The sequence below is a fragment of the Oncorhynchus keta genome, chromosome 28 (assembly GCF_023373465.1).
Source record: "Oncorhynchus keta strain PuntledgeMale-10-30-2019 chromosome 28, Oket_V2, whole genome shotgun sequence".
Lineage (NCBI taxonomy): Eukaryota > Metazoa > Chordata > Actinopteri > Salmoniformes > Salmonidae > Oncorhynchus > Oncorhynchus keta.
This window is the reverse complement of record NC_068448.1, coordinates 51,138,054-51,149,119: the sequence shown is the minus strand read 5'-3', so window position 1 is coordinate 51,149,119 and position 11,066 is coordinate 51,138,054. Positions and strand designations below refer to the sequence as shown.

The 11,066-nt window shown below is 45.7% G+C and overlaps 1 protein-coding gene across 2 annotated transcripts in view; it reads right to left on the bottom strand.

The window, feature by feature from the left end:
• drosha (drosha ribonuclease III) overlaps window positions 1-11,066 on the bottom strand; it is a 142,936-nt gene that overhangs the window by 67,718 nt on the left and 64,152 nt on the right. The window lies entirely within an intron of this gene.

Below are 11,066 nucleotides of genomic sequence, written 5' to 3'. Positions count from 1 at the left end.
TCTCCCGGTGTCTCACTCTGCCCGGTCTCTCCCGGTGTCTCACTCTGCCCGGTCTCTCCCGCTGTCTCCCTCTGCCCGGTCTCTCCCGCTGTCTCCCTCTGCCCGGTCTCTCCCGCTGTCTCCCTCTGCCCGGTCTCTCCCGGTGTCTCCCGGTGTCTCACTCTGCCCGGTCTCTCCCGGTGCCTCACTCTGCCCGGTCTCTCCCGGTGTCTCACTCTGCCCGGTCTCTCCCGGTGTCTCACTCTGCCCGGTCTCTCCCGGTGTCTCACTCTGCCCGGTCTCTCCCGGAGTCTCCCTCTGCCCGGTCTCTCCCGGAGTCTCCCTCTGCCCGGTCTCTCCCGGAGTCTCCCTCTGCCCGGTCTCTCCCGGAGTCTCCCTCTGCCCGGTCTCTCCCGGAGTCTCCCTCTGCCCGGTCTCTCCCGGTGTCTCACTCTGCCCGGTCTCTCCCGGTGCCTCACTCTGCCCGGGCTCTCCCGGTGCCTCACTCTGCCCGGGCTCTCCCGGTGTCTCACTCTGCCCGGTGTCTCACTTTGCCCGGTGTCTCCCGGTGTCTCCCTCTGCCCGGTCTCTCCCGGAGTCTCCCTCTGCCCGGTCTCTCCCGGAGTCTCCCTCTGCCCGGTCTCTCCCGGAGTCTCCCTCTGCCCGGTCTCTCCCGGAGTCTCCCTCTGCCCGGTCTCTCCCGGAGTCTCCCTCTGCCCGGTCTCTCCCGGAGTCTCCCTCTGCCCGGTCTCTCCCGGTGTCTCACTCTGCCCGTCTCTCGGTCTCACTCTGCCCGTCTCACTGACCATCTCAGTCTCGCTCTCCAAATTAAGCTGACGCAAACGCACAACTATTTGAATCACAATGACTTCATGAGTTTTTTTTTTAAGTAAAAGAAAACAGGCTGAGTGAACAAGTAAAACCTGTTGAAGATGTCATAGGACTCAATACATGTTGCCCTCTCTAACCCACAGAGAATCAATCTCCCATGATGACCCATTCATTCATTTCACTAAGACCAAGGCTCAGCACATTGTGCGAGCAAACACACACAAATGCACACTCCAACACGGCTCCTATCAATCACGCTGGCTGGGACCTCCTGGGATTACTGGACATCCATGATTGGGATGCCTTGTCTCTCTGCTACTCTCGCTCAGCCCCCCCCCTCTCTCCCCATATCAATCTCTATCTTTATATACTTCTCGCTCTCTCTCCCTCCCTCCTCTCACGCTCTACCACTCTTTCTAGCGGTCCCACTCTTTCCATCTCCCTCTCTCTGGGGGATAGAGGACCCTGACAAATTAGTCTCATGCGACTGGCTGTCAATCAATACATCAAACTACAGTTTAGAGCCTGCTCAAACCACAACTGTAGATCAATAACAATTAATGGGAGAACATACATGGTCAGTATAGGGTTTCAGAGGTAACCAGAATGGTGAGAAACAACCCTCAAACGTATGTTTTATTTTTTTAAATTGAATTTAGATATGAATTGTGATGAAGTGGAAGTCAAATGTCCATCAGACCCTAGGTACAAAGTTTTTTATTGGTTAAATCGTTCATACAACTTATGGTTGTGAACAGGACCCATTTGTGAGTCTTTTTGTATCTGTACAGTGTGGCGTACTAAAGCCAATGAAAAAGCAAACCTACACACAACTTCCTCAAATAGAAAAGAAGAATATAGCACCAACCCCGGAGAGGGATGTTGATTGCGTATGAAGAAACATACAAACCCAAACCATTTTCAACAAACACAAATTCAGAATAAGGAACATTCTGAAAAGTACTGCAGGCACATTTTTTTTTTCTCAACCTGAGGTGAAAAGGAAAAAGAGAGGAAGCGAGAAAAAAAACTGCGACATGGATGGAGGGAGGGATGGAGAGAGTGCACTCCAGTACAGTTGGACGTGGGTAGATATTAGTCATTTCCTGAGTCCCAAATAGCACCCTATCCCCTATATAATGCACTCGTTTGTGATCAAAAGTAGTACACTATATAGGGAATAGGGCGCCATTTGAGACTTCACCATTGGGTATTCTAAAGGAAAAAAGCTCACTTATGTAGCACGGGGCTAAATCAATTGCGATAGATGCAGGTTGTGGTGACGGTGAGTGTTAGGAAGCCATTCATTTTCTCCCCCTAGCTCGGCTTGCCGCTTTTAGCTGGCTGAGGTAGTGGAGTGGAACTGCCAGAGTGCCAGCCCGCTTCTACCTGTGTGTCTGTGTGTCTGTGTCTGTGTCTGTGTGTGTGTGTGTGTGTGTGTGTGTGTGTGTGTGTGTGTGTGTGTGTGTGTGTGTGTGTGTGTGTGTGTGTGTGTTCAGCCCTGTCTTCAGCGTGCAAGCCTAGCACACTCTACTGGTAGCCTATGCCCAGTAACCAAGTAGCACAGGTTAAAAGTGGTGGATAAACAATCTAAACACAATGTGTGACATTGTATACATTGATTAGACAGGGATGTTTTAATGTGCTCAACTCTCATGCCCTATGAATTATTAGAAAGGAATCAATTTGATCATTGCCCATAGGGTTTTCAGGCCTTTCCCCAAAGTGGACATTAAATCAGCAGACGTGACAACTCAAAAGCTTCAAATCGAGAGAAAATAATTGACCGGTGGGTTAGATTCTGATGGCTTTTTTAAAGATACCACTCCATTCCAAACCGCTCAAAACATAGCATCTTTCCAATCAGTGTGGCCGTGGAGAGGTGAAGGCTGCCTGTTGCTGCTCTTCAAAAACCAAACAAAAGCTCTAGCAGATCGCTGTGGCAACTACTGTTGTCACGGCAACCCCCGGCACGTTTTCCTAGGACGGCGGTGACAATAGGCAACAGTGGATTAGCCTATGGGCAGTGAGTGTGATCATCATGATGGTGATGGCCACTTCTACAAGAACGGAGCAGAAAGGCATGCATCTCAACAGTATCCAACACAGTAACCTGTGTGTGTGTGTGTGTGTGTGTGTGTGTGTGTGTGTGTGTGTGTGTGTGTGTGTGTGTGTGTGTGTGTGTGGGCTGAGAACACCGCAGGTATGTCTGTCTAGAGAGGCCCTTCCTTCCTAAAACTGTAAGATGGCATAATAACCTCAAACAACTCCTCTCTCTTAGTTCATTACGAAATTCACATCTAGATATTTCACAGGCTCCCTATTGGGAGTTTGATTTTCCTGTATTGCAACATAGTGCTGTTATTAAGAAACTAGTGGAAGGCCAGGTGTTGTGTAAAAAAACAGTTGTGTAACTCTCTGTGTGAACCGGGCATGGATGTCAAACGAATTAGGGATTCTTATTAAACCGACTGGGGATGTTATCAGAGTCCCAAATGGTATCATAATCCCTAAGTAGTGCACTACTTTTTTTTTTTTTTTTACCTTTATTTAACCAGGCAAGTCAGTTAAGAACATATTCTTATTTTCAATGACGGCCTGGGAACAGTGGGTTAACCGCCTGTTCAGGGGCAGAACGACAGATTTGTACCTTGTCAGCTCGGGGGTTTGAACTCGCAACCTTCTGGTTACTAGTCCAACGCTCTAACCACTAGGCTACGCTGCCGGGCACAATCAGGTCCCATTGGGATGGCCTGTATAGGGAGCCATTTGGGATGCAAATATTTTGTTTAGGTCTGTAAAACAACTGGTGTGGGCCTGAAGTTCTCTGGCCATAATAGCACATTGTAGAATTGACAGCAGAGAAACAGAGAGAGGAAGATAGCTTGAGAATTAGAGTGGGATAAACCTGGATGTTTTCCCCCACAAGGTCTTACTCAGAAAAGTATTCTCTACAGCAGAACCATCAATCCAAATAAAAACATCAAGCGTACATTACATTTTGACAGAATTACCTGGAAAAGATTCTTATTGCAAAGACTGCCAAGGACCACTTAGCAGAACAACCAGCAGAAAAAGCCACCCCAACCTGCAATGGAGTCTGTAGGTACTTCCAAGGACAATAAAGATATGACAATAATCTCGAAATATCTTATTATAAGATATCTTACTATATGAAGACCCGAATGCTTAGTTAGGACTGGACAGACGCACTGGCACCAACTACAATTTTCACTGAGATGTAAAGTGTGAATGCCCTTGAATATAACAATGGCAGCAGCAGAGCACTGCAATCTCCCCCCACCCAAATGAAGAGGCTTGACACGCCCATGCAGAGGCTATCAAAATACATTAACCCCAGATTTTTTTTAGTTTTATGCTGCACGTAAAAAGTACAAAGACATGCTCCTCAAGGAAAATCCAGAGAGAGACACTATTTGCTGACTGTTACGGCAATGGAAACGTAAGAAACCTCATCTTCCACACAGACAAGCCCCTGGCATGTCAAGAGAGAGGGTATTAACCCAGGGTGGAAACTCAGAATACTGGACATTGAGGACACCGAGACAGCCAGTATCAACCTGTACACGCCTGGAAGAGTAATGGTGCAGGGCAACCGCAAACCGTTTCAGCACGACTTTTACAAGATCAAAGAGGGAGCACAGCAGGAGAAGCTCACCCCTGGTGACGACCCCTCCATCCTGAGCAGGTCAGGTCACACCCCCTCAAAAGCCCAACAGATGAGCAGCCCCAAGAAGAGAATCACCCCTTCAGAACTGAGCAGATCCAAAAACAGCACTGCTCCTGCATTGATGAGGGAGATGGAGCTGGTAGAGCTCAAACAGCAATTCAACACATTTCAGACAGACCACCACAACATCCACTCAACCAGACCCAGAAAGCTGAAGAGGGAGAGAGATGTGTCTTCAGTCTGGGCTGTGGTGATAAAACTCCCACAGGACGGAGAGGAAAATGAACAACTCATGAGAGAGCAGTCCATCCCCCAAAAGAAGCCAACAGAACAGCCCACTTCAGACACCAACCACAGGCAGGACAGACATGATCCACCAACCCACCAGCCACCCCCCTTTAGCACTCCCTGTCAGCCATCCTAGCAACCCCCCACACCCAATTGTCAAACGGGAAATTTGTGCAGGAAAACTTATTCCTAAACACTAAGTGGCTAATCTGTGCTGTCCAAACACCCGGTGTGCCCTGGAGCTGCACATAATTCACACAGGCACAAACGACCTGAGGGCCCAGCAGTAAAGGGTTGCCACAAAACTATACTGCCACCATACAGTGGGTCAATGTAAGAATTTCCCGTGGCTGTGCCTCGAAACTAGGCATGCACGATATATCGGTAAACATATCGGAAACGGCTAAAACTTCACTGCTTGACATGTATGATGAAATCCCCGTTGAGACCGAACAACGAAACGTTTTACTGGTAATGGGGACATATGTAAATGGTCAGTGTGTGTGTGTGTTTCAACTATTTAACTATACTAGAATGCTTAAAAGGCCGCTAAAAATGTTAAATAACGGTATCATTTTTTTGGGCAAGGAAAATATCAGATATCGATATCAGACAAAATTGCCCGACTCGAAACCCAATGTTTACCTAGCTCATTACCGCTCCCTGAATTTGGACAGCCTCTACAACCAGGTACACCTCTACAAGGCCACGGTCATCACCTTTGCCAGGACACGGAAAGACATTATTGGGGTTTTATGGCAGTGTGCATACCAGTTATGTGCATTATCACCACCTACCAGGCTGGAGTGTGATGATACCATGGCGGTATTCTAGATTCTGCACTCTAGTCTACATGACTGGAGGAAGGAAATTATTATAGTGGATTACATGCTGACGGGCGCTCGTGTGAGTCGCGCGCATGTTGATTTTATTCATCCACACCAGGCGCGATCAGGACACGCAGGTTGAAATATCAAAACTAACTATATTAATTTGGGGACAGGTCGAAAAGCATTAAACATTCATGGCAATTTAGCAGCGCGGACCTCAACATGACAGACTTATGCCCAGGCTGTAAACGGGCAAACATGCCCAACCCGACTCCTACACCCAACCAATCCCCAACCTGCAACCTTAGAGACATTCACTAGATGCTCAGCTCAAACCTAATGTTTTGAAAGTAAACAACACGAATAACAACACTGGACACTATGGAACACAAAGCTTTTACTGTCTCATGCTATATACAAGGTCTGAGGTCAGCTGCATTTGGCCAAAAGAGCAGGAACCCAGAAATCAGAAATACAGACATTGTTATCCTACAAGAAACATGGTATAGAGGTGATGGACCACCTGGTTGCCCTCTAGGTTACAGAGACCTGGTAGTCCCATCCACCAAACTACCAGGAGTGAAACAGGGACGGGACTCACGGGGTATGCTAATTTGGTATACATCAGACATAACCCACTATTACATTAATTAAAACAGGAGCATTTCACATCTGGTTAGAAATAAATAAGGAACTTATCTCAAAGAAAAATGTCCCTGTGTGCTACCTAGTGGGGGAGATGAACAATTTCCAGACCCAGGGACATGTACTAAACTGTGGCGACAGAAATTCCAGAAATGACACTCTCAGCACACAGAGAGACAAACACCTACCTGTATGTGACAGCATTCCCTCCCCAATATGCCCCCCCTGGATATAACCATGACAAAACAACCAACAAATACAGGTCTGTCGTACGCTGGGTCAGTACATAGTCAATGGTAGGCTTCGAGGGGACACCTACGGTGGGTACACCTATAGCTCACCTCTTGGCAGTAGTACTGTAAACTACTTTATCACCGACCTTAACCCAGTCTCTCAGAGCATTTACAGTCAGCCCACTGACACCCCTATCAGATCACAGAAAAATCACAATCTACTTGAAAAGAGCAATTCTCAACCATGAGGCATCGAAGCAGAACAAACTGCATGCTATTAAGTAGGGTAGTGTCGAGACCTACCAAAAAACAATTGCCCCCCCCACCCAAAAAATATCCACCTCCTCTTAGACAACTTCCTGGACAAAATGTTTCACTGCAATAGTGAAGTTGTAAACTTAGCAGAAGGAAGCCTGAACAATATATGTGACCGTTCAGATAACAAAATAAAAATGTATTTCAGGCGGAAAACCTAGGAAAACTAACAACGATAAATGTCAAATGCAAAAAATCTAAAAAATTAATTAAGAAACCTATCCAACCAAAAATACAGTGACACAGAAAACCAAGCTTACAGCTTCACTATGGTGAAACACTAAAAGTCACGGACCAGGATGTCTTGCTCCCAGGCAGACTAAATAACTTTTTTGCCCGCTTTGAGGACAATACAGTGCCACTGACACGGCCTGCAACGAAAACATGCGGTCTCTCCTTCACTGCCGCCGAGGTGAGTAAGACATTTAAACGTGTTAACCCTCGCAAGGCTGCAGGCCCAGACGGCATCCCCAGCCGCGCCCTCAGAGCATGCGCAGACCAGCTGGCCGGTGTGTTTACGGACATATTCAATCAATCCCTATACCAGTCTGCTGTTCCCACATGCTTCAAGAGGGCCACCATTGTTCCTGTTCCCAAGAAAGCTAAGGTAACTGAGCTAAACGACTACTGCCCCGTAGCACTCACTTCCGTCATCATGAAGTGCTTTGAGAGACTAGTCAAGGACCATATCACCTCCACCCTACCTGACACCCTAGACCCACTCCAATTTGCTTACCGCCCAAATAGGTCCACAGACGATGCAATCTCAACCACACTGCACACTGCCCTAACCCACCTGGACAAGAGGAATACCTATGTGAGAATGCTGTTCATCGACTACAGCTCGGCATTCAACACCATAGTACCCTCCAAGCTCGTCATCAAGCTCGAGACCCTGGGTCTCGACCCCGCCCTGTGCAACTGGGTACTGGACTTCCTGACGGGCCGCCCCCAGGTGGTGAGGGTAGGCAACAACATCTCCTCCCGCTGATCCTCAACACGGGGCCCCACAAGGGTGCGTTCTGAGCCCTCTCCTGTACTCCCTGTTCACCCACGACTGCGTGGCCACGCACGCCTCCAACTCAATCATCAAGTTTGCGGACGACATAACAGTGGTAGGCTTGATTACCAACAACGACGAGACGGCCTACAGGGAGGAGGTGAGGGCCCTCGGAGTGTGGTGTCAGGAAAATAACCTCACACTCAACGTCAACAAAACTAAGGAGATGATTGTGGACTTCAGGAAACAGCAGAGGGAACACCCCCCTATCCACATCGATGGAACAGTAGTGGAGAGGGTAGCAAGTTTTAAGTTCCTCGGCATACACATCACAGACAAACTGAATTGGTCCACTCACACTGACAGCGTCGTGAAGAAGGCGCAGCAGCGCCTCTTCAACCTCAGGAGGCTGAAGAAATTCGGTTTATCACCAAAAGCACTCACAAACTTCTACAGATGCACAATCGAGAGCATCCTGGCGGGCTGTATCACTGCCTCGTACGGCAACTGCTCCGCCCTCAACCGTAAGGCTCTCCAGAGGGTAGTGAGGTCTGCACAACGCACCACCGGGGGCAAACTACCTGCCCTCCAGGACACCTACACCACCCGATGTTACAGGAAGGCCATAAAGATCATCAAGGACATCAACCACCCGAACCACTGCCTGTTCACCCCGCTATCATCCAGAAGGCGAGGTCAGTACAGGTACATCAAAGCTGGGACCGAGAGACTGAAAAACAGCTTCTATCTCAAGGCCATCAGACTGTTAAACAGCAACCACTAACATTGAGTGGTTGCTGCCAACACACTGTCATTGACACTGACCCAACTCCAGCCACTTTAATAATGGGAATTGATGGGAAATGATGTAAATATATCACTAGCCACTTTAAACAATGCTACCTTATATAATGTTACTTACCCTACATTATTCATCTCATATGCATACGTATATACTGTACTCTACATCATCGACTGCATCCTTATGTAATACATGTATCACTAGCCACTTTAACTATGCCACTTTGTTTACTTTGTCTACATACTCATCTCATATGTATATATTGTACTCGATACCATCTACTGTATGCTGCTCTGTACCATCACTCATTCATATATCCTTATGTACATATTCTTTATCCCCTTACACTGTGTATAAGGACAGTAGTTTTGGAATTGTTAGTTAGATTACTTGTTGGTTATCACTGCATTGTCGGAACTAGAAGCACAAGCATTTCGCTACACTCGCATTAACATCTGCTAACCATGTGTATGTGACAAATAAAATTTGATTTGATTTGATTTAAACCCTTTTTTTTTTATAGGTACAGCATGTCAGAAAACAGCTCAATGTGATTGAAGAATAGAATCGAATCACTTCTAGGAAAATTGGAACACAATAAACAAACACGAAGAGCCTATCTATCCAAAATCGAGATCTATGGATAAACCACTTCTCCAACCTTTTCAGACATATAACAAAGAACCAAAAGCAAAAACATATACGGTACATGATCATTTACAAAAAAGGACTGTGGTGTTGATGGTACGCTAAACTATAAAATATACCCTATCACAAAATATATTCTTAAACTCTTTTCCTCAGTTTTGGCATCTACCCCAATATTTGGAATCAAAGTCTGATCACCCCAATCCACAAAAGTGGAGACAAATTTGACCCCAATAAATTCTGTGGAATCTGTGTCAACAGCAATCTCTGAAAAATCCTCTGCAGTACTGTCAATAGCAAACCCCAACATTTCCTCAGTGAAAACAATGTCCTGAGCAAATATAAAATTGGCTTCTAACCAAAATACCATACGGCAGACCACGTATACATTGTACACACCCTTATTGACAAACAAAACAAAAGCAACATCTTCTCATGGTTTGTTGATTTCTAAAAAGCTTGAGACACAATTTGGCATGACAGTCTGCTATATAAATTGATGGAAAGTGTTGGGTGCAGCCTTGGGCGGAAAACATATGACATTCATTTTATAATGTACACAAATAATACAATTGTGCATTCAGAAAGTATTTGGACCCCTTCCCTTCTTCAGACCCCCTCTCCCTTCTTTAACATGTTATGGTACAGCCTTATTCTAAAATTGATTTATATAAATACATTTTAAAAAACTCAATCTACACACGCAATACCCCATAATGACAAAGCGCACCAGATTGTTATACATTAAAAACAAAAAACGGAAATAACTTATTTACATAAACTACCGTTCAAAAGTTTGGGGTCACTTAGATGTGTCCTTGTTTTTTTTTTAAAAGAAAATCTCATTTTTTGTCCATTACAATAACATCAATGATCAGAAATACAGTGTAGACATTGTTAATGTTGTAAATGTCTATTGTAGCTGGAAACGGAAGATTTTTTAAATGGAATATCTACATAGGCATATAGAAGCCCATTATCAGTAACCCTCACTCCTGTGTTCCAATGGCATGTTGTGTTAGCTAATCCAAGTTTATCATTTTAAAAGGCGAATTGATCATTAGAAAACCATTTTGCAATTATGTTAGCACAGCTGAAAACTGTTGTTCTGATTAAAGAAGCAATAAAACTGGCCTTCTTTAGACAAGCTGAGTATTTGGAGTATCAGCATTTGTGGGTTCGATTACAGGCTCAAAAAGGCCAGAAACAAAGACCTTTCTTCTGAAAGTCTATTAATGTTCTGAGAAATTAAGGCTATTCCATGCGAGAAGTTACCAAAAAACTGGAGATCTCATACAACGCTGTGTACTACTCCCTTCACAGAACAGAGCAAACTGGCCCTAACCAGAACAGAAAGAGTGGGAGGCCCCGATGCACAACTTAGCAAGAGGATAAGTACATTAGGGTGTCGAGTTTAAGAAATAGCCTCACAAGTCCTCAACTGGCAGCTTCATTAAATAGTACCCGCTAAAACACCAGTCTCAATGTCAACAGTTAAGAGGCGACTCCGGGATGCTGGCCTTTTTTTGTTCATTGTTTTATTTGGCATACCTCCGACGGCATTGCACGTACCCCAGTTCGGGAATACCTGCCCTAGAGCACACAAAGAATCATACCTACCTCGGCCTAAATATCAACACCACAGGTAGGGCCTTCCATGCCATCAAAAGGATCTGGCAAAAAAAGTGCTCTGGCTAAAAATACTTGTATCACATATAGAACCCATTGCCGTCTGTGGTTGGGAGGTCTGGGGTCCACTCACCAACCAATAATTCACAAAATGGGACAAATGCCCAATTGAGGC